The sequence below is a fragment of the Macaca nemestrina genome, chromosome 2 (assembly GCF_043159975.1).
Source record: "Macaca nemestrina isolate mMacNem1 chromosome 2, mMacNem.hap1, whole genome shotgun sequence".
In the NCBI taxonomy this organism is placed as follows: domain Eukaryota; kingdom Metazoa; phylum Chordata; class Mammalia; order Primates; family Cercopithecidae; genus Macaca; species Macaca nemestrina.
The window spans coordinates 137745671-137771473 of record NC_092126.1 but is presented as its reverse complement, the minus strand read 5'-3'; the positions used below and the strand labels follow the sequence as shown (position 1 = coordinate 137771473).

The 25803-nt window shown below is 35.2% G+C and overlaps 1 long non-coding RNA gene across 1 annotated transcript in view; it reads right to left on the bottom strand.

Annotated features, from left to right (window-relative positions):
* The window catches only part of LOC105479597 (uncharacterized), an 89244-nt gene extending 80612 nt beyond the window's left edge, over positions 1–8632 (bottom strand). Inside the window, exon 1 of the long non-coding RNA XR_003017600.2 lies at positions 8465–8632. This is a non-coding gene — a long non-coding RNA (uncharacterized lncRNA). The remainder of the gene's footprint in view (positions 1–8464) is intronic.
* Between the last annotated feature and the right edge of the window lie 17171 nt (positions 8633–25803).

Sequence of the window (25803 nt, the reverse complement as noted above, 5' to 3'; positions counted from 1 at the left end):
AATGTCCTTATACCAAGTTTGGGAAAATATGGCTACCCACAAGGAAAAAATGCTACAAATATGTACACTTTATTTTTATAAACATACAAATTAAAGATAAATATACAAAACAGCTTGTAATCCAGATAATATATATTTCTATGTGACAAAATAAGCTTGTAAATATTTATGTTTATCCCGTTCTATTTACTCTGAATTGCAGAATGAACTTTATATAGTTAGAAGGATGAGCTGAAGTTACTGCCATCATTGTCAGGGAACTACTTAGTAATTAAAATGAAGTATTCATTTCTCCCCTACACAATCCCACCACCACACACATAGTTTGGCTGAACATTTTTATACAGATGGAAATCAGGTTACAGGAGGGTGAGCCCTGAAAAGGTGATATAGGGTGTATTAAACCAGAGGAGCCCGGGTCTGGTTGCTTTTGCCTGTAATCACAACACTTTGAGAAGCTGAGGTGGGTGGATTGTCTTGAGCCGAGGAGTTCTAGACTAGCCTGGGCACCTGGCTGGTCTAGAACTCCTGGGAGACCCTGTCTCTACAAAATATAAAAAATAAATTAGCCAGGCACGGTAGCACCCACCTGTGATCCCAGCTAGTCTAGAGGCTGGCCAGAAGGTCAAGACTGCAGTGAGCTGTGATCGTGCCACTGCACTCCAGCCTGGGTGATAAAGTAAGACCCTATCTCAGACAAAACAAAACAGGAAAAAAAGGAAGAAACAAGAAGCCACCCTATCATTTGGTTACAAGGGCTACTTGGAGGCTGGTGGTGTAGGTATGAACCTCAGATCCTTTATAGAACAGTCTGTGTAGTCACACTTCCTCTTTAACTTCTACTTGACTGTACTTGAGTTACACTTCCTCTACTTAACTTCTACTTGAGTTACTTGACTGTAGTATGTCGGTCAGCTAGGTCAATTTGGGAATAGCTCCTCTTTAAATAAAACAAAATCCATGCTCTCCAAGGTATAGCCTTTTAAAAAAAAAATCAGCAGATGGAGAAAAGATGTGGCAATGAGCATCCAACATAGGTACCTAGCTCTGAGGTTTGCAGACTCCATTGGTTATCCTGAGACAATCAGTATTCTAGGTATGATACAGCTTCACAAGCTTGCTGTCTAATCCTCATTCCCAAGCCCCTAGTCTGTCTGCCTTTGGCATTGGCTGGAAGTGTGAAAAGCAAAGATAAAAATTCAAACGAAGCATGATTTAATGTAGTATTATATTTTACATTAGATTAAACATTTTTATGGCTTTTCTTTAAATGGTGTTCATTGTTCTTATTATAAAAATAATAAAAGGTCATTGTCACAGTTATGAGAAACCAAAAAGTATAAAGAAAATAAAAGCAATGTGTAACCTCAAAAAAAATTTAACCATAACTAAGATATCCTCTAGCGTATGTATTCTTAAAGGACAGAAGAGAGATACTAAAAAAAATCTCTCCTTAGGGAGAAATAAAATTTAAGTTAAAATTAATTAATTAGTAATAATTTAAATTTAATATAAATTTCCTCCTGGTGCAATGTTGCTAGCAAAAAAAAAAAAAAAAAGAGTTGGAAAACACTGCCCTAGTACTAGTAGACACAAGTTTAAGAGCCAGAAGCTCAAATTGCAAATTCAGCAAATATTTGTTAAGCACCTGTCATGTTTGGTGCAGAGTGCTGAGTACTTACGAAAGTCTAAAAGGAAACAAATTTGTCCCTCTAAATTAGTTAGGATGTTTTGATTTTTCTTACATAACTCCAACAGAAAAATTGTTTGAATAAGTACATTTGTTACTGAACCTACTTGTAGAAGCCCAGTGATATGTCAGCTCTAGGTGTGGCAATTTCCTTAGATCAATTATGTCACCAAAGACATGGAATGTTTCATCTTTCCCTTCTTTTATGATGGCTGATCATTCTAGTTCTGTAAATCCTGTTCTGCAACACAGATTAAGTAAATTGCAAAAATACGAATAGTTACAAGTTCATTTATCACAGTCAAGAAAGTTGAAGCCTGTGAGTTTTCGTTTTTTGTGATTGATCTCATGGTTTTTTGCTGCTGCCAAGATTTCAAACCTCATCTTTCCCAGTGTCTCTTTCTTAGCAAAAAGACCTTTCCCCAAGCGCCAGCAGCCCCTCTGTTCATGCCATCTTAATCAGGAATGAGATCCCACACCCTTCACTTCATCAATTGTTAACAAAGAGAATGAAGTTTCCAAAATTGGATTAAACAAAACATCTCAAGTATATTCTCTCTTTTTAACAGTTTTTAATTTTGTGTGTGCAAAGCTACTGGCCGAATTAACAAGTTTACATACAAAAAAAATATGTAAGGAAAACTAAGAACTCACCAAATAAATGCTATGTGTTTATATTTATCATCCAGATAAATGATAATCAGCCGGAAATAACAAATGTTTTACATGACTCAGTATGGAAAGTGTTTGAAAAGAAACAAATTATGCAAGTAATAAGAATAAAGAGTATTCAAAAAAAAAGTACCTGAATGCTGTGTATTTTTTATTTAGTTTGCTCTTTTTGCAGCTCATGAATGTGTTGTAATAAATGCTGAGACTCATAGTGTTAAGAATTGAATACATTATTCTTTTTGAAAGTATTTTATTCCAAAATTGTACTCAGCTTACTTAAAAAAAGATTTTTGCAATAAAATTTTGACATGAAGATAAAATCAAATAAAATAAGAGTAAGGAGAGCCCATTTAAAGGAGGAAGAAAATTAATTTAACTGGAAAACTGAGTTTATTTAAAAGGAGCTAAAATTTTATTTTTCAACTTTCTTGCAGTGGATTATAGTAGTGTCTCATAATGAAAGCATAGATGTTCATGTGGGGAAAGAAAATTCAAAGTTGGTAGGATTTCAAGGATGCTGAAGAGTATTTAGTTTTTTAAGTAAATTTATTTACAATAGCATGCATATGGTACAGTATACAGGTTAAATGACTACAGCTCAGTTCATTTTTCCACAAAATGAGCACACTTATGTCACCAGCACCTAGAACATTAGTAGCTCCTATCAACCCTGACATCCTTCTCCAGTCACAACCTTGCAACAGTAACTACTATCTAATGTCTATCACCATAGGTTAGCTTTGTTCATTAAACTTCATTATACCTTTAAGTTTAAACTTTATTAAGTTTATTAAACTTCACATAGATAAAATCTTGTATCCTATATTGCTTTTTTCTGGCTCCTTTCATTCAATATTATGTTTGTGACATTCATCCATGCTGCAAGTAGTTTTGTTTGTTTGTTCCCATTATGTGTAGTATCATACTATCTAGGTATAGTGTATTTAATAATGTAAAAATGTTATGTATTCATTTAGTGAAAGTTGCATTTGGGTTGGGTATTAGTCAGCTCTCATGCTGCTAGTGAAGACATACCTGACACTGGGTAATTTATAAAGGAAAGAGGTTTAGTCGAGTCACAGTTCACACGGCCAGGGAGGCCTCACAATCATGGCGGAAGGCAAACGAAGAGCAAAGTCATGTCTCACAAAGAGGTAGGCGAGAGGGCTTGTGCAGAGGACCTCCCATTTATAAAACCATCAGATACCATGCGACTTATTCACTACCATGAGAGCAGTATGGGGAACCGTCCCCATGATTCAATTATTTCCATCTGTCCCTGCCCTTGACGTGTGGGGATTTTTACAATTCAAGGTGAGATTTGGGTGGGAAAACAGCCAAACCGTATCAAGTTGTTTCTCAATTTTTGGCTGTTTTGAATAGGGCTGCTATGAATATTCTTTTACATCCCTTTTGGTGTATATACAGACACATTTCAAGTCAGTTTAACCCCTAGAAGATGCATAGATTCAGCTCTTGTAGATTCCATCAAACAGTTTTCCCAAGTGGCTGAATCAATTTAAAATTGAAACAATTGACAGTGACAAATTCAGTTGTTCTACGTCATCACCAACACTTGGTATTGTCAGAGTTATTTATTTTGCCTCTAGACCCTCATTGTGGCTTTAATTTCCATTCCCCTAACGACTAATACAGTTGAGTCTTTTCTCAGAGGTATGTAGCCTATTTTCAAATCCTCTTTTGTTAAGCAGTTGTTCAAACTTGGATGGTGATGAGTTTCCATCTCACGTACTCAAAATAAACTATTGTTTGCTGCTATCTTGTGTCCTGTTTTTAAAAACATTTCTGAAATTATGCCAGGGTTCATTTGAAATTATACCAGGGTTCATTTGGAAAGGGGTCTATGATAGATTTGTGATTTCTGTCATGGGTGGGAAAGGGAAGATGCCATGTATTTGCAGACCTTGATGTGAATCCTTGTACAAGAGAATGAAGGAAAGGGAAATAATTTTTGAAAGCTTCCCATTGAGGAATGATATTAAAGTTTTAAAAATTTAATGATATTAAAGAGAATAGTGGAGATGACTTTAAAATTGCCCGTTCTTGTGCTTCTTAAAAAGTGCTTAGTCAGTAGCTAGTAGAGCTGTGATTCATCCTTTTGTAATGTATTAATAGAAATATGTTGCCATCACAGAATAGGATGGAAACCATTTCTTGTGGTCACAGAATAGGACTGAAACAATATCTTGTTCCTGTACCTGGTATAGTATCCAGCAAATTATAGGTCCTCAAATATTATTTGAGTGAAATAAGATGTAGCAACAGGATATGGAATATTAAAGTCACTTGTCTATTAGTTAGAGGCTGTAAATGACCAGAAGAGTTCTGCCAATTACTGTCAACTTGCTGACATACAACCTTTCTCATTAAGCTTATCACCTTTTCAAAATGAACAACTCAATTATTTTTAATTGAAGAAAACTGAGTAAGACCCATTAATCCAAGAAATATTAACGCACACTAAACTCTAAAGAGGAATTTTTTTAAAAACCCACTCCCACTATAATGATTTCACATTGTATAATCGTTCTGATAACAAATACCCAACAAGTACCTAAAACATAAGTTTTCCAATAATGAACTTTTTTAAAACCTCAGCAAACTTGCTGTCTCTCTTGACTTTTTCAACTGAACCTCTTTGTTTCCTTCACCACCTACACACTTTGGAATGAATCAGTCTCTTGTCTTACTTCTCCTTTAAGTCCCACATTTAAATAGCCACCAATTTCTCTCTGGAAATTTATTTCAAGTCTGCCTACTTTTCTTGGTACACTGCCTTAGTGCAAAGCTTTTTTCTACCTCACATAGATTAATATACATTCCTTATCTTTTATTCTCATCACTGCATTGTCCCCACTACAGTGTATCTTCCATAGCATTGTTAAGAACAGTATTATAAGAAGAAATCTAGTGTTGCTTATGTAACACATAGGCGATGATGGGATAGCTCAGGCTCTGGTCATGGTGTGTGATGATATTGTCAGTCTCTGTTTGTCCTGATGCATGAAGCTGCTGGAAACCCATCTCACTCAGTTTACATCTCCTTCATTTTGACTCTACGTCATCTACAATATAACCCTTTCCCTGTCCATTGTCCCAAACTCTCTCATCTTCCACCACTCTCTTTACACTCACTGTATCCCATCTGCACTGGCTTTCTTTCCAGTCCTTCAGCAGACCAACAGCTAACAGTTTCTGCTGTAGTTCTTCATATTCCCTCTGATATTGTCATGACTCACTTCTTCTTTATCATCCAATCTTTGCCAAAGACATTGAAAAGGCCTCACCCTATCTAAAAGGCCTTCTTGGATGACCTTCTATTAGGTAGCTCTTAGTCCCTCTCAGCTCCTTACACTGCCCTCACTTCTTTATTCTTAGCTGTTATCAACACCTGTTATATTATATCTATTGTCTGTTTTCTCCTCATTTTCATCAGGATGGAAGTTCTATGAAAGGGTGGAGTGTATTGTGTTCAGTACGCTGCTATTTTCCCAGCACCTATAAAAGGTTTCATGGCGTTGTAGTTGTTCAATACGTTATCTGATGAATTGATCACTTTGTCATTGTTGAATACATATTACCAGATAAATGAATCAATGAGTTGATTGGGCACTGATGGTAAAGATGGGCTTAGATATACTCATAATGGTGTGGATTACATGTTGGTGAGAAGATAAGAGAAACAAATGAGCTACATTCTTATATTTTAACTAGATATTTGATATTGTTTGACATTGATGAATCTAGCAACATCAGTATAAATGTACTACTTCGTACTTGGAAGCAGTCATTAAAAGCTAAGATTAAAACGATCAAAAGTAACTGATCCTGTGTCCTTGGGGATAGAATGAGGAATGGAGTAGAACTGGACATAGTTGCTTCATATTTGGTACTTCCATGTAAATTGTTCTGACATTTTTTTAGTTTAAGTCTCCGAAGTTTCAAATAGGCACCTTTTCTCTTCTTATCACCATGATCCACTTGCAAAAATAATACATAAGAAACATGAATAGGCTGGGCACCGTGGCTCAGCCTATAATCCCAGCACTTTGGGAGGCCAAGGCGGGCAGATCACAAGGTCAAAGATTCGAGACCAGCCTGGCCAGTATGGTGAAACTCCATCTCTACTGAAAATACAAAAATTAGCCAGGCGTGGTTGCACATGCCTGTAGTCTCAGCTACTCGGGAGGCTGAGGCAGAAGAATTGCTTGAATCTGGCAGGTGGAGGTTGCTGTGAGCAGAGATCGTGCCGCTGTACTCCAGCCTGGGCTACCGAGCGAGACTCCATCTCAAAAAAAAAAAAAAAAAAAAAAAAAGAAGAAGCATGAAGATGGCAAATACTTTAGCAAAAAATCTCTACATGACAAAGGAAGTCTATAAAATCTTTTAAAGAAAAAGAGAACAATTGATGTAACTGAGTATCTGTGACATTAACTATCACAAACTGTGCTAGGAGAGGAAATAAATAAAAACAGAAATTCGGGCTAAATTGGTGAAGTAATTTTGCATTATTCATGGCAAGACTTTGGCATTGAAGTTGAGTGCCCAGCATAAATCCATCTAATTTAGTTTTTTAATCCTTCCCTTTGTAAGCCTCCATAATAAAGTCTGTAAAGCAAATTATGAAGAAAACTTGTAAATAATCCTAGTTATTTAAGTAGCCTAATGATTTCAGATGATCCCAAGACATAACCTTGTTAATGTATGTTTAAAAATCCGGAAACGTGTAGCTATGATAAAAAAACCAGTTATATAGAAATGTAAACTGAGGTTAATGAAATCAAAAACTTGAAGACAGGGTCTCGTCTTAGTACCAATGATGCTGAAGATAATAAAGCAATTTAGTAGATGGGGCATGACAATCTGTTTCACGAAATTGTTTTGAATGGATCTCTGGATTTGACAACTTGTTAAAAATAGGCTGGGGAACAATAGAGCTAATATTTGGTCTTGAGGCTCCTCATTCAAGGAAGTTAAGGTCAATAAGTAAAAGCATGACACCACATAGAAATGTCACTCAGTGAAAACTAGATCTGAAATAGCCATTTATTTTGACATATATTGTAGACTAAAGAGTAACACTTGTTTGTTCAGTGTGCAACACATTATTGAATGATGTCAAACAGTATATCAGAGTTGAATGCCAGCCAACCTTTTGACAGACTTTTGATTATCAGGAGAGGAATTGAAGTGTATTTATGGTATGTAGCAGATCTTGTTTAAAAAGAGCCAAGCTGACCTTAAATTAAAATAATATCATGCAGTGGGCAGTAGAAAAAGCAGCACAGAATAATCACTATGACATATTGAGAATTAGCTCATACTAACAACATTTTGGATGAAGATATAATTTGTTGCATATGCAAACTATGTTTTCTTACCCTCTCTATCTCTCCAAATGAAAGATATGTTGAAGATTTCTTCATGAGGGCATTGGAGCATGGAGACAGAGGAAACCAAAATAGAAAGGCAGTTTCATATAGTTGATAATAGCTTAATGTATGGACATGATTTTTGAGTTAACATATTAGTCATCCCATTTACAATTAGTTGTGTGTGAATTTCAATTTGTGCTTATCTGGAATGTTGTTTTCTCTGTGAAGTAAGCTGATTGACCTATTTATCAACTAAGTGTAGAAAAGCTATTGTGTTTTATGACCTCTGCAGTTATGTCCATCCATGTTAATGAACCATGAAGGAGGGTTTAAAAACCCATTAAAATAGCAGTGCACTGCATACCTGAATGACAAGGCCTATTCTGTAATAAATGACCAAGGTCTCAAATATTGAAAATCCCTTTGTAGTACACAGGCCAAAATAGCTTAAAAGTATGTTTCAGCTGTTGTAAACAACCAAGTTAATATTTGAAGCTCATTATTTTATGAATTACTTTTACCAAATATTTAGAACTGTGTGTTTTTAGAGCTATAGATGACATCTGGTTCAACGTGATGCATTTTACATAATTAAAAATCAATGAGTGTGAGTGACTTCCTAAAAGTGGGTCATACTCCCCTCCCCACTCATCTCCTGGAGTGTAGCGAAAGTTACATCACATCATGCTGCCTCTGTTTTCCTTGCCTGTCTTTTCTTGGGTGTCAAATGAAGCTGAGATTCCCGATCTTCCCAGTAAGTTCCTTTGCACTCTTGGGCCCCACATCTGAGCTTTCCTTCTCCCAACAGATAATCTACTATGGCTTGAGGATCTTCAATAAAACATGTAGGGGTAGAGAGCATAGTGACGCACAAATATTTGTACTGAGTTCCCAGCCAGAGTATTCTCTATCTCAAATGATATATTTAGCAGGATATAAATAACCCATGGTTCTCCTGTTTGCATAGGCAAACTCACTTGGTATCTTCATTGCTTCTCTCAACCTAAAAGACAAATTTATTTTTGATAACATCTTATATTCCATTAGTACAAAAGAGGAATGTGTTCACATTAAACAATTCAGAAAAGCATACAAATGCAAAAAAAAAGAAAATAATTTTGTTTGGAGTAATTGTACAGACCCTGACCTCCCAGTCCCAATCACTGGAGCTGGCACTAACTTTGTGACCTAGTCCCCGTGGTAACCATTTATTGAACCAGGATTAATACTTGACTCAAGGTAGACCAATAATACACTTGTCATTTTTGAAATCAGAACTGCTAGTCAGTCCTCCTGATTGTTGGAAGTGAGAACATGTAAACCTGGGTATAGAGGGGTATACATCTTCAGTGTGTACCCAGAAACAAAGAATGTCAGTCAAGGGAGGATAATAAAGCAGGTCTTCGGAGAAGCAGAGGAGTTGACTACGATGCATTGCGGAAAAAGGAAGAGTCCAATAATGTTACTACTTTGTTTTCCAAAGGCTTTCATTGTCTAATTCCCACCCCTCATGAGGCCCAATTGTACTTGCACTCTCAACTTCATTTTGATACTCCTAGATTCTTGTAATAAACTCATCTTTTATGCTTAGGCTGACTTCCTATTTCTTCTAGTTACAATAGCCTTTGCAAAGAAATTCCCAAATGCCTTTATTTAGTGATAACCAAAAATCTGTGTCTATACATTAAAACAGGATTATATGGTCATATTATACATAATTTTTAGTGTTCTGCTTTGTTTTATATATTGTAAACATTTTCCATATTATTAAATATTCCTCTATGAAAATATTTTTAATAGCTTCAAAGTATTCCACTATGTAATTAAGCAAAACTTGATTTATTTAATTCTACTTTGGATATTTATTTGCTTTTTGACTTTTTACTATTCTAAATTACATTGAGGTAGGCATCCTTAGACTGAGTTGATCACATTCAACCGTTTAGGAAACATTTCTAGAATTAACTTGGCTGCCTCAAATAGTATGAGAACTAAATCTTTTCTAACATGTTGCCAAATTCGAGCTTTTAATTCGACAATTAAAAAATCTCATTATCAAAAAAACTCATTATTAAAAATACAAATATAACCAAAAGATATCTATACTTAGAATAAGGGCTGGCAGTAGAAAATGTTTGATGGCTTAATTCAGATAGGCTCAGAGTTGACTCCAAGCTCAGCAAGTTATCTCTATACCTTGGTCCCTTGGCTTGAAAGTAAGGTTAATGATGCATACCTGAAAAATCCACTAGGGAGAATAAATAAGAAAATGATGCAATATGCCTAGTGTAGAGACTAGCTTACTATCAAAGTTCAATTTTAGAAGATGGTACTTTTAGATATTTTATTGATAGATATTTTATGTAGGAAGAGATCTAAATCTTCAGTCGTGATTCCTATGCTTTATAACTCAACTGCTTACTTAAATTATAGTTTAGTTGTATCATTCCTACATTTAATTAAATCTAATGATTTTGTGAGGGAAGAGCTAAGTGACTTGATAGAGACTCTCTCTCCAGAGATTTCTGAAGACTTTAATGGAAGTAGAGGCCTTCGGCTAACTGGTTAGGGTTTGGTCTTAACTGAAGGCCTTATGTGCTTTTAATATGTGAGCGACGTCAAGCATCATTTACTGAGCATTCATTCTATTAAAGCGATTTCAGTTATGAGTCCTATGCACAAGTGTCTGGCTTGGTTTTTCTAGGTTAGTCACTTTATTATGTAATGGTTTTGTTGTTCATATGTGTATATTTTTCCCAAAAAATCTTTGCTAGCTTTCAGTGATTTATTTTCAGTAGTAAAAAAATATTATAATAACTCCATAATACACAACCCCTAAGGTTTACATCTGGGGTAGCAGGAATAAAAGAGTTTCTTAGAAGTCTCAGAAAGATGATATTTATTGGGTTACATGGGTATCCCTTGACAGTTGCCAAGGCTAGGATGTGATCATCAGATTGGTTTAAGCCAAAGTCATATGATCCACTCTTGAGCTGAATGAAGAAGGAGTTGGCTCCCGAGAGAAAAATCTAGGTACCTTTATGAGAATAAAATTGAATTAATGCTGACAGAGAAAATGAGCAGATGTCCACTGCATTCTAGTGCATGGTTCCATTGGTAGTTCCTGTCAGATGCCTGAGAACTTTTCCACACACCTGTTAGTCTCTCCCCACCCATAGAATAAATCAAGTCCTATCTATCCTATCTCCTACATTTTTCTGTAATCTCTTCTCTACAATCTATCAATATGATTATCATTTTGTCTTGTTTTGACTATTGAAAGTCTCCTACCTGATCTCCCTTTAACAACTCTGAATTCCACCTTCCCAATTTTTCACACTACAGACAGAATTATGTCTTTATTTTATTTATTTTATTTTTATTTTTTTGAGACAGGGTCTAACTCTATCCCCCAGGCTGAAGTACAATGGCATGATCATGGCTTATTGCAGCCTTGACTTTGTGAACTCAAGCGATCCTCCCACCTCAGCCTCTCTGTACTCAAGAACCTGGGAAGACAGGCACAGGTCACCACACCTGGCTAATTAAAAAAAAAATTATGTAGAGATGGGGGTCCCCTGTGTTTCCAGGCTGGTTTCAAACTCCTGGGCTCAAGGATCCTCTTGCCTCAGGCTCCCAAAGTGTTGAAATTACAGGTGTGAACCACCATGTCCAACCCAAATCACGTTCATAATAAGCATATATGAGTTGGCAATTTCCCCACTTAGCTTAAAACCCTTCCAATTCTTCCTTTTACTCTTAAAACATTATTCCAAATTATGGCCTAAAAAAGTCTTGTATGGTCTGATCTCTCCCTCCAGACAGTTTTGCACTTACTACTTCTGTTGTATTCAATCTGGTTTTCCTGTTCTTATGACATATCTCACAGTCTTAGCACCGTGGTAAGAAAGTCACTTATATTCTTACTTGTGTCATTTTGTTGAATCTTGAGAATACTGAATGCTATTATTATTCCCATTTTCAGATTAGGAAAGTGAGGCAGACCAAGAAAGTTAATAAATAGGTGGTGAGGCCAAGATTTGAACACAAGGAATCGACCCCTGAGCCTACATTCTTAACCATTCTACCACACTGCATCTAACTTACCAGGTAATAACTATTGTGTAGTAGTCATAAAAGTTATAATATACTCAGCAATATCTGTTTTGCTCTCTGTTTAATTATCAGTTCCTAGCATAATTCTGGGAGTGTGGTAGCTACTCAATGCATATTTGTTAAATCACAAATTGTTATTTGGAACTGTTGTCTTAGGGGCCCACAGTGAAAACTTGAGAATTCTTAGCCAGCTGCCTCTGGCAATCCTGGTGTGAAATCACTCTCTGATTCTTCCTTGCTTTAAGCAGTTCAGTCCTTTGGGTGGAAAACAGGCTGATGGCTACCTTAAAATGGGGCTTTCCAAACATTTAATCATGGAAGATGCTTTTTTATCATTTTGTGATTATTTACTATATTCATATGGTAGCCCCTTATCTTCCAAGTTTTTTTTTTTAATGTGTATTATAAAGTGCAAGTAAAGCCTAATTGTTTTTCAAAGTTGCATTAACCAGTGAAAAGTGCCCCAGGACTGTTGATTGGAATGAAATAAAAAGGATCTCCATGCAGAATCAAGTCATTTCATCTTAAAAAAAGAAAAGAAAAGAAAAAGAAATCCAATGATGAAAATAATCAAAATTTTTAATTTCTACATCAAAACTTATTCTGTGTCAGGTACTATACTAAGCATTTCACATGCGTTATTGCATTTAATTATTGTAGCAATGATAACATACATATTATTATCTCTATTTTGAAGAAGGGGCAATTAAGGGTTAAAGAGGCCGAATGACTTAAAAGTCACTGTGAAGAAGAGAAGAGGAGATTTAAACCTGGGCAGAACTGCACTCTTAAGGACATAATATAACTTCTCCCAGTATTCAACATCTTGTTTTTCTTAAATGTCACTACTGTCATTTATTACACAGTTTCTATTAAACCCTTAAAAAACCAAAGGGAGTGCAGTACTTCCCAATGTTATTGGGGCCTCAGGATGGAAACCACTAGTCTAATGTCCTTTATGTAGTATACGCCAGTGATTTTAGGCTGTTATGTATCTATTATCTTTTATTTCTGAGAACATCAGCCTGATTTTACCTTTTTGAAATACCCTGTCTCCATAGCATGCTGTGTTAATGAGATCAATCAAACTGCTATATCGTACTCTGGGCCAGAAGTGGGACTGGGCCCAACGAAAGTCAATTAGATTATTTCTCCTCGGGATTTAAATATTTAGATTAGTTGTAGAGGACAAAATAAAGGGTTCAAACTGATTTATTACAATGGTGACCCTGTAAATAATGCCATTAGTTATTGCTATCTCGAAACCCAGAATTACCCTGATTCATATCCTTTTAGAGAAAAAGTCATTCTTTTCATTCTGTGAATTATCCTATTTCCTTCAAATTGACTTTGGTGTGTGAGTGTGTGTGTATGTAAGAGAGAGTGAGAGAGAGAGAGAGCATGCATGTCCAGATAGAGTATCTTTCTGTGGTTGTAGCCAAGAAAGTCACAGAATTTGCTTTTTCTTGAGCTATTCTCTTTTTTTCTCAATTCTTCCTTTATGACCAGCAACCTTTGTTTTTACTCTTCTCCCAAATTTAAGTCAGAAAGCAAAGGCAACAGAGAGATCTAATAAAATATGGAAGAACTAATCAAAATTACTTGAATGTACTACATGTTTTCTTATTTCCAGATTTCAGATCTATTGGTCAAAAATACAAGGTTTACCTAGCTTATCTCTATGGTCTAGTGTATAGTTTTAGAGTTTTTAATTTTGGAGGATCTGAAGCCTTATTTTTGGTCACTGCCAGGATACTATTCAGACTGAAAATCTAATGTGACATATTTTAAAACCTGATATAAAGTTGTTCATTCAAATTCCATTTCAAGACATAACTAAGTTGACACAAGCCAAATGTTCTCAGCTATCAAAAGACAAGTTCTATCTTATGAAATTATATTTCAAGCACCAACTTAAAAGTGTATTGCTCAGAAAATCAGCAAAACACTAGCTAGTGTGAAAAATAGCCATGGTTTGGAACCAGTTTTGCTCTATGAAATTTTAGGTTTTACAGCCTTCTCAGCATGTGGCCATTTCTCCTGAGAATCAATTATCAGACACCACTTCAGCTAATTTTGCAATAATAATTAAACAAGCATTTTACCCCTAAAAGACAAATTTTACATTTTTTGCTCATGATTTCCCTGAAATACCTCTTTCCCTGGGTAGAGTTGTTTGACTTTAAAAACCAGTAGCATCAGTATAATCCTTAGAATCTAATAAAGATTCCATCAGTGTAAAATCATTATCCTTAGGCAGAAAGAGAACCAATTCAATTATAATGTTGGTTGAAAAATTGAAAGCCTTTTTAACTTGAGGGTGGAAAAGTTGTAGTACATATTAAAATGGTTAGTACAAAATTCGTGCATCTCGGCTAACAAATGCTAATATGTTCTTTTGTTACCCTCTAATTTATATGATTCATGTAAGCCTCCAGCCAGTGAAACTTGTTCTAAATTTCATGTGCATTAAAAAATAGCAAAGCAATGAATTGTGAAGTTATTAACATTCATGTCTACTTGCATTATTAAGCCATACACATCAAATCTGGTAGTACAAGGAAAGAAATGTCATAATGAAGTACAACAACGTTTAATCAAGAGAATTTCTAAAGGTCATCAAAGCACCATATGATACCCGTCCATGCATAACTGCAATCCGAAATTAATATCCAATGTGACACAATAAGAAAAAGTCCAATAACTGTTCCATGTACTGTTTCTGTTAAGGAAAGGATTTACCATTCTAATGTTGGAGGTAAAACTGATTCTGGTCCCAAATCATATATGCTGCTTCCTAAACTAATTACAGATTAACAAGGAGATAAGAGAGTACTAGCACAAAGGACATTTGTCTACTTATTTACCTTCTACAAGTGAGTAGATGACTGATGATCCCAATACAAGCTTTAAAAGAGCTATTCAACTTTCATTGTCTCTGGGAGCCACAGGCTGCACAATTTAAGTGACAAATAATTTACTAATATTTTCTTACTTGTAATGGTGTTTTAGGTGCTTCAGGACAAGTATTCCCATCTTAACACTTAAAAGCTGCAAATATTTGACCCCTCTAAATATTTTATATTAACATTCTAAGGACTAATATGCTTTCTCACTTTGTTATGAGGCTTTAGTGAGGAAGAATAACAGAATAAATGGCCATATAACTGCCTCACGTTAGATATAGTCATATGTCTATTTTTAATACTTGCAGATTTTGCAATTGCTATAAAGGTGATTATAGTTTGTGCAGTTGGAAAGACCAACAAGGGAACTAAACCAAATTTAAGATGGTTAATGTTGATTTGTGCCTGGAACCACTGTTTATTGCAACTATTGCTTTTTACTGCTGCCCTTCACACTTGAATTTGACCCTGCAGTCATAGCCAAAGAAGGCCTTCTTCATTCTTTTATAGACTCATGCCAGGCTAGGCCATCTTTTACCATTTCCCAGGAGACTCTGGGGACACAACCTAATTAGTAAATAGGCTCCAGGTTTTCCTTAAAGACTTTCTTTTGCTGCTTCTGTTTCCCAGAACTCTCTTTCCTCCCTGCCCAGCTCCTCCTGCTCCCATCCCAAAGCATTTGCTCTGTTTTACCAGCAAGACTGGTTCACATGTCCTCTCTATCTATTGCCCGGATGCAAACTAAAGAGGAGAGATTCTTGGATCATATTACTTAAAGATTCTAAAAATTCTAGTTGAATAAGCTCATGATTGGAGGGCTAAATATGTAAAATTCGATGTACAAAAAAAGTTTTTATTAGATTAAAAAAAATTTAGTTCTATTTCCTCCATTCAATATATGTTTGTTGAATAGCTGCTTTGTTCTGTGGTGAATACATTATATTATTTGACTTTTGAATTTTTTTTTTTTTTTTGAGACAGAGTCTCGCTCTGTCGCCCAGGCTGGAGTGCAGTGACACAATCTCGGCTCACTGCAAGCTCCACCTCCTGGGTTCACACCATTCTCCTGCCTCAGCCTCCTGAGTAGCTGGGACTACAGGCGCCTGCCACCACACCCAGCTAATTTTTTGTATTTTTAGTAGAGATGGGGTTACACCATGTTAGCCAGGATGGTCTCCTGACCTCGTGATCCACCTGCCTCGGCCTCCCGAAGTGCTGGGATTACAAGCGCTAGCCACCACGCCCAGCCAACTTTTTAAAATTTTATTGAAGTATTTTTTATATATATATACACACACACATGCACAGTATACATGTCATAATTGAAGAACATGTTTTCTCAAAGTAAATATATCCATATAACCATCACCTATAGGTTTAATAAAAATAACATTATCAGTCTCCCTAAAAGTACCCCCAAGCTATCTCCCAGTCACACTATTGACCAAGGATAACCACTCTTCTGACTTTTAACAACATAGCTTGGTTTGCCCATTTTTCTACTTTATATACAGGGATTCATATGGTATATATACTCTTGTGTTGATATATGTTGCTGAACATTGGGCGATTCATCCATATTGAGTGTAGTTGTCAACCATTCACTCTCCTTTCTGTAAAGTTTTGCATTATGTGATCGTTCCACAGGTTATCTATACTTTCTGGTATGGAAAGGCATTTTGTTATTTTCTAGTAGGAGGGTATTACAAGTGATGCTGCTGTGGATCACTGAGTATATGTCTTTTATTAAATGTATCAACACGTAAGTTTAAGGAGTATAATCCCAAAAGTGGAACTGCTGGGCTGTGGGCTACGTAGCAGATACAAAGGCAGGGGTAATTTTAACAGACCTGTCCTGGGTTAAATCTCCTTAAATGGCAATGTGATGTTAGAACTCAGGTAAAATAGCCATTCAGGAAAATACTAAATGTCAGTTAAATTATTATTTAAATTGTCTGGAAGCAGTATGAAATTGTAGCAAAAACTAGGTCTAGGATTAGACAGACTGGGTCCAAATCCCATCTTTGTCAGTTTAGGAAAGTTATTGAACTTTCTGTCATTTCCTTTATTTAAAAAATGAATACAATAGGTTTCACCCCATAAGCAAGTTATGAGAATTAAATGAGATAATACATCTCAAGTCCTTAGAACAATGTCCAAGTAATTGCTCAACTGTTGGTCATTATGATTGTTTTATTTATATGAATTCCAAAAGATAATTTCCCAGGCTGTAGACTCAACCAAAAGGATGCAATTATAATATTAGAGCTCATAATTATGGTATGAGATTATCTGACAACCAGATTCCCTGAGAAATATTAGAATTATAGATGAGTCAATCAAATTTCATGAGTGAGTAGAATACCTGTCTTTTGTTTTCCAGAACAAATCTCTTAAATATGACCTACATATGTAAGCTCATATGTGCAGCTCAAAAATCTCCTGGGTGAAGCCCTTTCTAAACCCCATCCTCTCATCCCAATGTTCCCCTCACCTCTCTATATAACCCCTAACTTGTATTTAGTCTATGCTATTCTTAACTCATTCTACTGCAGTTATCTGTACTTATATAAGCTCCCTGTTTTAAGCTGAGGGCATCTAGAGTACAGGATCAGTATGTTCAACATAGGATAGATATTTAACGAGTTTTAGCAGACTTAAAAAGATAACAGAATTTATTGATGTTCAGTAACATTATCTTCCTCTACACTGTGTTGCTGGTGGAATCCTTGACCCTGAAACTTTCAGTGGAGTCATCACCATTAAGAAAGTAAAATCTGCTTTCCAAAAATTTCAAATGTATTTTTAAACAAAATTAATACATTTGGTTATAATTGAAATAATGCTATATATATACCAGATGCATTAAGATTTAAATAGAGTTGTACAGACTAATTGTAAAAATGACCTATCATTGTAAAGTGAAAAATGTATTCTAACATAGAAACAAAAGCCTTAAAATGGAATTCTAGAATGTAATTTATTTATAAACAAGTTCTGATTTACTATATGTGATAGAAAAAAAAATCTTAAATGGAATACAATATTTGGGGAATAACTTATACCCTTCAGTGTCCTGAAGTTACACTGTGATCGGAAATGTCTCAAAAGAGTGGTAAGTTATTCATTATTCCATAGCTCTTAATTTTTCTAGATTGGACTCTATTGATATATGTGCACTTGTGTACACACACTCCACCCTACAATGAGCATACACAGGTCTCAGTCACTTCGAGCTGACACTATTGAAGACAACTGAGCTAGCAGATTCAGCGTGTTTGTGGTTTATTTGCTCTGTGGCACTGAGTATTGATTAATGACATAATAAATCTTTTTGAGACTTACTTTTCCCTGCCAACACACTATTCTGAAATGAGATCTACAAGCATGAGTAGAGGTGATGAGATGCATGTCAAATAAGATAAGTTGGTCTCAGCTGGCAACTGATGAATAAATGCTTTTGGGGAGTTACCTTGTAGCTTTTCCTCATCTGTACCTGTAAAATTGTTTTTCAAAGCCATCCTCAGATGCTTTCATTAGTTCCTATTGTATTTATTCAGATTTAAAACTTTCCACTATGCTTATATGATCTTAGGAAATAATCTCAAAAGGTTGATACTGTAACAGGTAATTCTATTCATTCTGGGACTATTAATTTTAACTCAATGGTATCAAAGGGCATCCTGTTATTAAAAGCGTAGGTGGGGATTTAGGAAGATATGCACTCAAACTGAGGGAAGAAAGAGACCCTCTCATATTGTTTTATATTGTTTTATACTCAGTACCTGTTTTAAAGAAAAACAAGGAATTGAAACCAAAGACAGGCAGCCCGGCGCCAGGCCCAAAACCAGGCCTGGACCTGCCTGGCCTAAACCTAGTAGTTAAAAATCAACTCCTGACTTAAAAACCGATGTTATCCATTGACTCCCGGCATTATATACAAGAACATTGTGAAACCCCCTGCTCTGTTTCTGTTTCACTCTGACCACCGGAGCATGCAGCACCTGTCACGTACCCACTGCTCGCTCAAATCAATCACGACCCTTTCACGTGAAATCTTTAGTGTTGTGAGCCCTTAAAAGGGACAGAAATTGTGCACTCAGAGAGCTCGGATTTTAAGGCAGTAGCTTGCCGTTGCTCCCAGGTAAGTAAAGCCCTTCCTTCTACAACTTGGTGTCTGAGAGGTTTTGTCTGCGGCTCGTCCTGCTACAAAATCTTGCTCTTGTCTCTTGCTAGTTGTGTGACTTTGAACTAAATCTCAGTTTCCTTATTTACAACATGGAATTTTGCCACTAGAGAGTAATTAAGAGTTGTTATAATGTATGTAAGGCATTTAGTACAGTGCCTTGTACATGATAAAGATTCAACGCACAGAAGGAAGTATTTTGCTCTTTTCAATAAGGAGAACAATGTTTCCCACCAACATTCATTCCATTTAACCATCATTCATGAACTCCTCTCACATGCCAAGCACTGAGCAAGGTACCAGATATAGGTTGTGGTGAAGTGATAGTAGTGGCTTATCTCCTTTATTACATACTCTAATATTTTATTTCCAAATAGGACACACATTGATTATTACTTAATATATCAAATTATAAAATATTGTATTTATACAAGGGCATGAAATCAGATAACTGGAAGTTAACAAAGTGACATGAAACCAACTCTCAATGGACTTGAAGGCTGGAACAGTGATTCTTAATCAAAAGTGATGTATCAGTAGGATGCAGTGGCTCATGCCTGCAATCCCAGCACTTTATGAGGCCAAGGTAGGAGGATTGCTTAAGAGCAGGGGGTCCAAGATCAGCCTGGCAAACGTAACATGACTCTGTCTGTACAAAAAATTAAAAGTTAGCCAGGCATGGTGAAGAGGGCATGAAACGGAAGAATATTTTATTTTCTTTGTTTCTAGTGGTTCCCAGCAATCCTTATTTTTCTTTAGTTTGTATCTGCATCACTCCAACCTCTGCCTCCATTTTCGCATGGCCTTCTTTGTGCATATCTCTATTTGTCCTCTCCTCTTCTTATGAGGACATTAGTCTTTGGATTTTGAGCTCCCACCACTGCCAATAGTCATATAACCTCATCTTAAATAACTACATCTGCAAAGACTCTATTTCCAAATAAGGTGACATTCTGAGGGTTTTGGTGGAGATTGATTTGGGGAGATCTATTCAACCTACTATATCTGCTATTATGTATGCAATTCTGTATAGAAATAGGAATGTTTACATGTACAACGTACACACAGAAAAGAATGGTCTTGCAAAATGGAGTTTTCCAGCACTGTGTCTTTAAACACTAAAATTAGATGCAGCATAGTAAGACACTAAACTAATGACAGCTATAAGACATGAACTAACTTATATTACCATCCCTACCTCATGCATGATAAGCAGCATTGTCTTCATTATTTTTTTTCACTCTGTCTTACATGTAGTTGATTCCATTTTACCAAAGATGTTTGATGCGTATTTTCCCAAGAAAAATAATGATGCATCATTGTACTTATTTTACCTTTTGTGTTTTTCTCTAGGTATCTAAATATTTCTATTAAAATGAATATTATTATTTTATGAGATTCAAAATGTTCTAAACTTTATTTTGCCAATTTCAAATTTTTTGACCTTGCTATATCTCATTATTCTATTGTCAAGCTTTTTTTTTGGAAATTTAAAATTATCATTGTAAAAAAATATTCATTATAAATCATATATTGAGATCTTATACATGATATTTTAGATTAGTATTCATAAAAATTTTTTAGATTAAATTAATTGACTTCTACATCAAGTGATGGTGAAAATATTTGTTAAATAAGGTACCTAAAAATGCTATACACCAAGAGCGATAAAAAATTAATCTAATACAAAAATAAAAAGAGCAAACTAGAAATACTTCTGGAATGGCATAGTAAGGCCCTCCAAAAATCTGCTTTTTCATAACAAGAATACTTACAAAAATAGTAAAATTCAACTTTTTCAAAACTCAGAAAATTTATCAAAATCTTACAATAATAATAGAAATTGTTATTCAGGAAAAACAGCTGAATATAATTAAGAATAGCAAATACATTATGGCATTTTACCTTGCTCTGTTTATATCTCCCTACCCTCACCTCTTTGGTAGCCTTGAATATCAGCAGCTTTGGAAACATGGTATATGAAAACTACTGACCTAGCAGGAACAAGAGGAACAAAATGGGTCCAAAGCTCCCCTAAAAATTACATGCCTAGAGAAGTATTACTATTTGACCTATCTGATAGCTCTCTGGAAAAGCTCCATTTTCTTGGCTTGCATTTATTTGATTGAGTCCAAATTTATTCCATAGGAAAAGAATTACCCCTGGGGTGTTTGTTGAAAATAATCAGGAGCAATTGCTTAACCTTGCAGCAGCCTGAAACAGCAATACCAGTAACAGCAAATAAGACATTGCTCAAGAAAATGTAAAAAGAAAAACCAAGACATGAGATGTTATAAGGGTCTTTAGAAAGCTCTGGTATATTTTGGATGATATCAAAGGTTGTGCATATGTGGAGGGCTATGCACATGCCCAGAAAAGTCCTGAGAAGGTCCTAATCTCTCAGCTTTGGCTGACCTTGAAGCTCTGCACAAAAAGGAAGTGAAGGCAAAGGCAGAGTTATAAACTGTTGAGCTTTGAAGGTGTACTCAAGCACACACAGAGTCTCTTGGCAAAGGCCGAGATATGTTCATCCAAGACAGTGAAGAAAATATGTGTCCAATGATTAGCTGACCATCGAACTAATTGAGCTGAGACTTCAGTGGCATATGACAAAAAGTACATACTTTACATAAGTAGCCCAGGAAAGTCATTAAACATAAATCTTCTATAACAACAACAACAACCAAAAACATAACACACACTGAAGGGGATGAATATAATTTCCAGAGTTGTCACATCAAATTATTTAATTTATCCATTGTTTGACAAAGCATATTCCCCATAAACAGGAAATAAAGCAATCAAAAGGAAAGATCCCTGAAGAAGCTCAGACAGTGGACTTACTAGTCAAAGTCTTTTAATGAGCTATTATAAATATGTTCAAAAAAAATGTTTAAATAATTAAGGGAAAGGAAAGTGCCTAAGAAATAAAAGATGGAAGTTATTTAAAAAAACAAATAAAAAATCTGGGGTGGAAAATTAAAACAACTGAAGAGAAAAATTCACTACAGAGGCTCTACAGCAGACCTGAGTTGACAAAAAAAAAAAAAAAAAATCAGTGAACTTGAAAATGGGTCAGTTGGGAATATCCATCAGAGAACAAAAGAAACAAGAATGAAGAAAAACGAACAGAGCCACAGGAACCTGTGGGACACCATCAAGTATCCAATATATGCATAATTAGACTTCTAGAAGTAGAGGGGAGATAAAGCAGCAGAAAGAAAATTTAAAGAAATAATGGGCAAAAACCTTCAAAATTTGATAAAAAACATGAATCTACACATATACAGGAAACAACAAATTCCAAGCCTTTGAACCCAAAAAGATCTAAGCCTGGATGCATTATAGTTAAAAAGTCAAAAACAAGAAAAATCTTCAAAGCAGCAAGATGGAAGTGAGTTATGAGGTACAAGGGATTCTGGGTAAGATTAATAGTTGCTTTTTCATCATACATCAAGGAGGCCAAAATTCTTCTTCTATTATTAGCAAATAAGAAGGTTTAAGGGGTAGGGAGTAAAAGTTGGTGTTCTGGCTGAAAATAAGAGCGCAAGAATTGGCATTACCCTTGCTTGCTGATTGGAATTACAAATAGTCATGGGAGTTGAGATTAATGAACCATCTGAAGAACAGAACGATTGAAAAGAATGTTTCATTTCGGATTTTTATTATTTGGTGAGGCATCTTCCCAATGTCTCTTTGGACCGACTGGTATCACATGCTTACTCTTACTAGGGTAAGTCAAATTAAGGCAAATAATCTAGGAGTATATAATGACAGATGCCAACTGTGTGGAGATACATGGGCATTAAACGTTTGAAATAGGCTTATGGACTGCTACAACTATCCATAGAGCTTTATCCTTAGAATTGTCAGACACCAAACCCCTTTAATTGATTGTTTGCATTTGTTTGAGTTCATTGTTTGGTATGGGTTTCAAAAGGAAATAGTCTGGATGCAAAAAAAAAAAAAAAAAAAAAAAAAAAAAAAAAAAAAAAAAAAAATTCCAAAAAAGATCTTTGTAACTTGAGATGTCCTGTGACAAAACAACTTTTTCTGAGATCAAGGATAGAGAATACATACAAATCATAATTATTCATAATAGACCAATGGAAAACCTTGCTTAACTTCAGTTAATTAATTCCATCCTCATGAATAAAAAATGGCCTTAATTTGTGCATGCATGATTAGCCACACTTCTGTTTATGAAACAATAAAGCATCAATGGCTTTCTCATCAACATGGAGTCTTTCTAAAAACTCCTGACCCAGGACTCATAATGACACTCAACCTCTCAGCTTTTATACAGTTCATTAGGGTTCCTATCACATTTCATTTTGTGATCTGATTTCATTATTGCAATCATCATTTGGGCCTTTGCTCACTTTTCTCTTTTTATATTACCTGTTTGTCATTTTTGGTTATGTCTCTTTTAACACTTACATAACCATATGAGTGGTTCTTCATCTCCATAGTTTCTGCTTACTTTATTACGCATATTGTTGTTGTTGTTTGAGCATGATTGACAGCTGTTTGGGATAAATTCCTGCTAGTACACAGAACAGTTCTTTTTTAGACAATTTTTTAACATAGTAGGTGTATATATTTATGGAGCACATGTGACATTTTGATACAGGCATAAGATGCATAATAATAGCGGGGTATCCATCACCTCAAGCCTTTATCCTTTCTTTATGTTACAGACTATCCAATTCTATTATTCAAGATATTTTTAAATGTACAAAAAATTGTCCATTGTAATTACTCTGTTGTGCCATCACCTACTAGTGTTACTCATTCTATCTAATAATATTTTTGTAACCCCAGCACCGTTCTTGAAAAAAAGTTTTCTCAAAATTTGTTTGCTGGGTGCATGAATAGCTACACTTCGTACACAAAGAAAATGCAGGAACAGAAAATCAAATATAGCATGTTCTCACTGAGAAGTGGGAGCTAAACAATGAGCACATATGAACTCAAAGAAGGGAATAACAGATACAGGAGTCTACTTGAGGGTGGAGGGTGAGAGGAGGGCGAAGACAAAAAAAACTACCTATTGTGTGCTGTGCTTATTACTTGTGTGATGAAATAATCTGTATATCAAACCCCTGCAACATACAATTTACCTATGTAATAATCCCCCGAGCCTATAATAAAAGTTTTTTTAATAAAGAAAAAGTAAATAAAACTATGTATTTTAATTCTTTTTGGATTTTCTAGGATTAATGTGCTTGCCAGATGGTCAAAAATTTAGTAAGATTTTGAAGATAATATATCACAATTTTTATATTAAAACTTTTTATTGTGTATATTTATGACATATAATGTGATATTTTGATCTATTTATATTTTATAGATTCAGTCAGGCTAATTAACATATCCATCACCACACCAACTTAATTTTTTGTGATGAGAATGTTAAAAATCTATTCTTTTAGCAATTTTTGCAGAAATACAAATACTGTATAATCTTATTTATATGAAGTATCTAAAAAAAGTCAATCTCACAGAAACAGAGAATAGAAAGAATGGAGAGAGGAGAGGGACGGGGAACGGGGAAAAAAAGAAAATATAATCTCTTTTACAAAATTTGGTTGTCCCTTTCTTGGGCTATAGTTTCTTGTTTTCTACATACACGTTATAGCTGATTTCTAATAACCAATCAATATCCACTCTGAAATTTGAAAGCAAATACCTCACTTCCTCATCTGTAAAATGGAATAAAAATAGCCTTACCTCTTAGAGCTGTTGAAAGGATTACATCATTTATTATATGGAAACAGCCTTGCATATAAATGAATTTATTCTACAGATGTGAGTGAGGGGCTATTACTAGGGATACATCAAAGAATTAAGCAGATACAATTCCTACCCTTGCAGATCTTATCATCTCTTAACAATTTGAAGACATGACCTGTGTATACAAGTAAACTTGCCACTAGGCCAGATAAAATACAAAATAATGTATTTTTAAGGTTGACTTGTGAGTACTAAGAAAAGCAGTAGCTATTGCTTAAAGTGACTGTGAATTCAATTGAAAATTCACAGAGGACTCAACTCATTCCCATTATACTTGTGCGACCTGCAAACTATAAAAATGACAAATATGATGACTGACTTTTAAGTCTAAAGAGTCCATCTGTGGATTGCAGGAATGACACTGTGGCTTAAAGCACCCCATATGGGAAGCTTTAGGGAGTTTAATTGACCACAAGATCAATATGAGGACATATTATGATATGGATACATGAAAAAAAGAAGCTATTTCTTTTATTTTAATTTTAAGGCTCTCTTAGCAGTATATATTCCAGAATAAGTGTGGTGATGCTCTGGCTCAATTTTGTGCCAGATATTGTATGATTCTCACAACTCAGAAAGAAATATAAATAAACCAGAAATGATTCTAAAGAAGATAAATCAGTATACAGATGTGTGAAATATAATGTTACATGGTAAAAGAGAAATTCTTAAAGACACTCAAGATCTGAGATGCAGAGATGATTTGAGGGAAAAATAAGAGCTGAAGGATCACTGTAGAGGAGGTGAGGTATATTAGTTCAGCTGTGCCCAAATGGGCAGAAGTCAGATCAAAGGAGTCAAGTTCGAGAAATGCAGTTTTATGCTGAAACTGAAGAAAAGTAGAAAGAAAATGAAATCTATGCACTTGTGTAATTTCTGAACTTAGAACCTATAGAGGGCTTCCCATGAAGGTCGGATGAAGGCACTCCCAGTCTGTTTTCTTTTGAAAGCATAGCTCCTTCTGACTTTTATCTCATTTTCAAGATCTATTGACTAATGTTTTGAGCAAGTTTACATAAACTTGAAGCATGTAACTTAAGA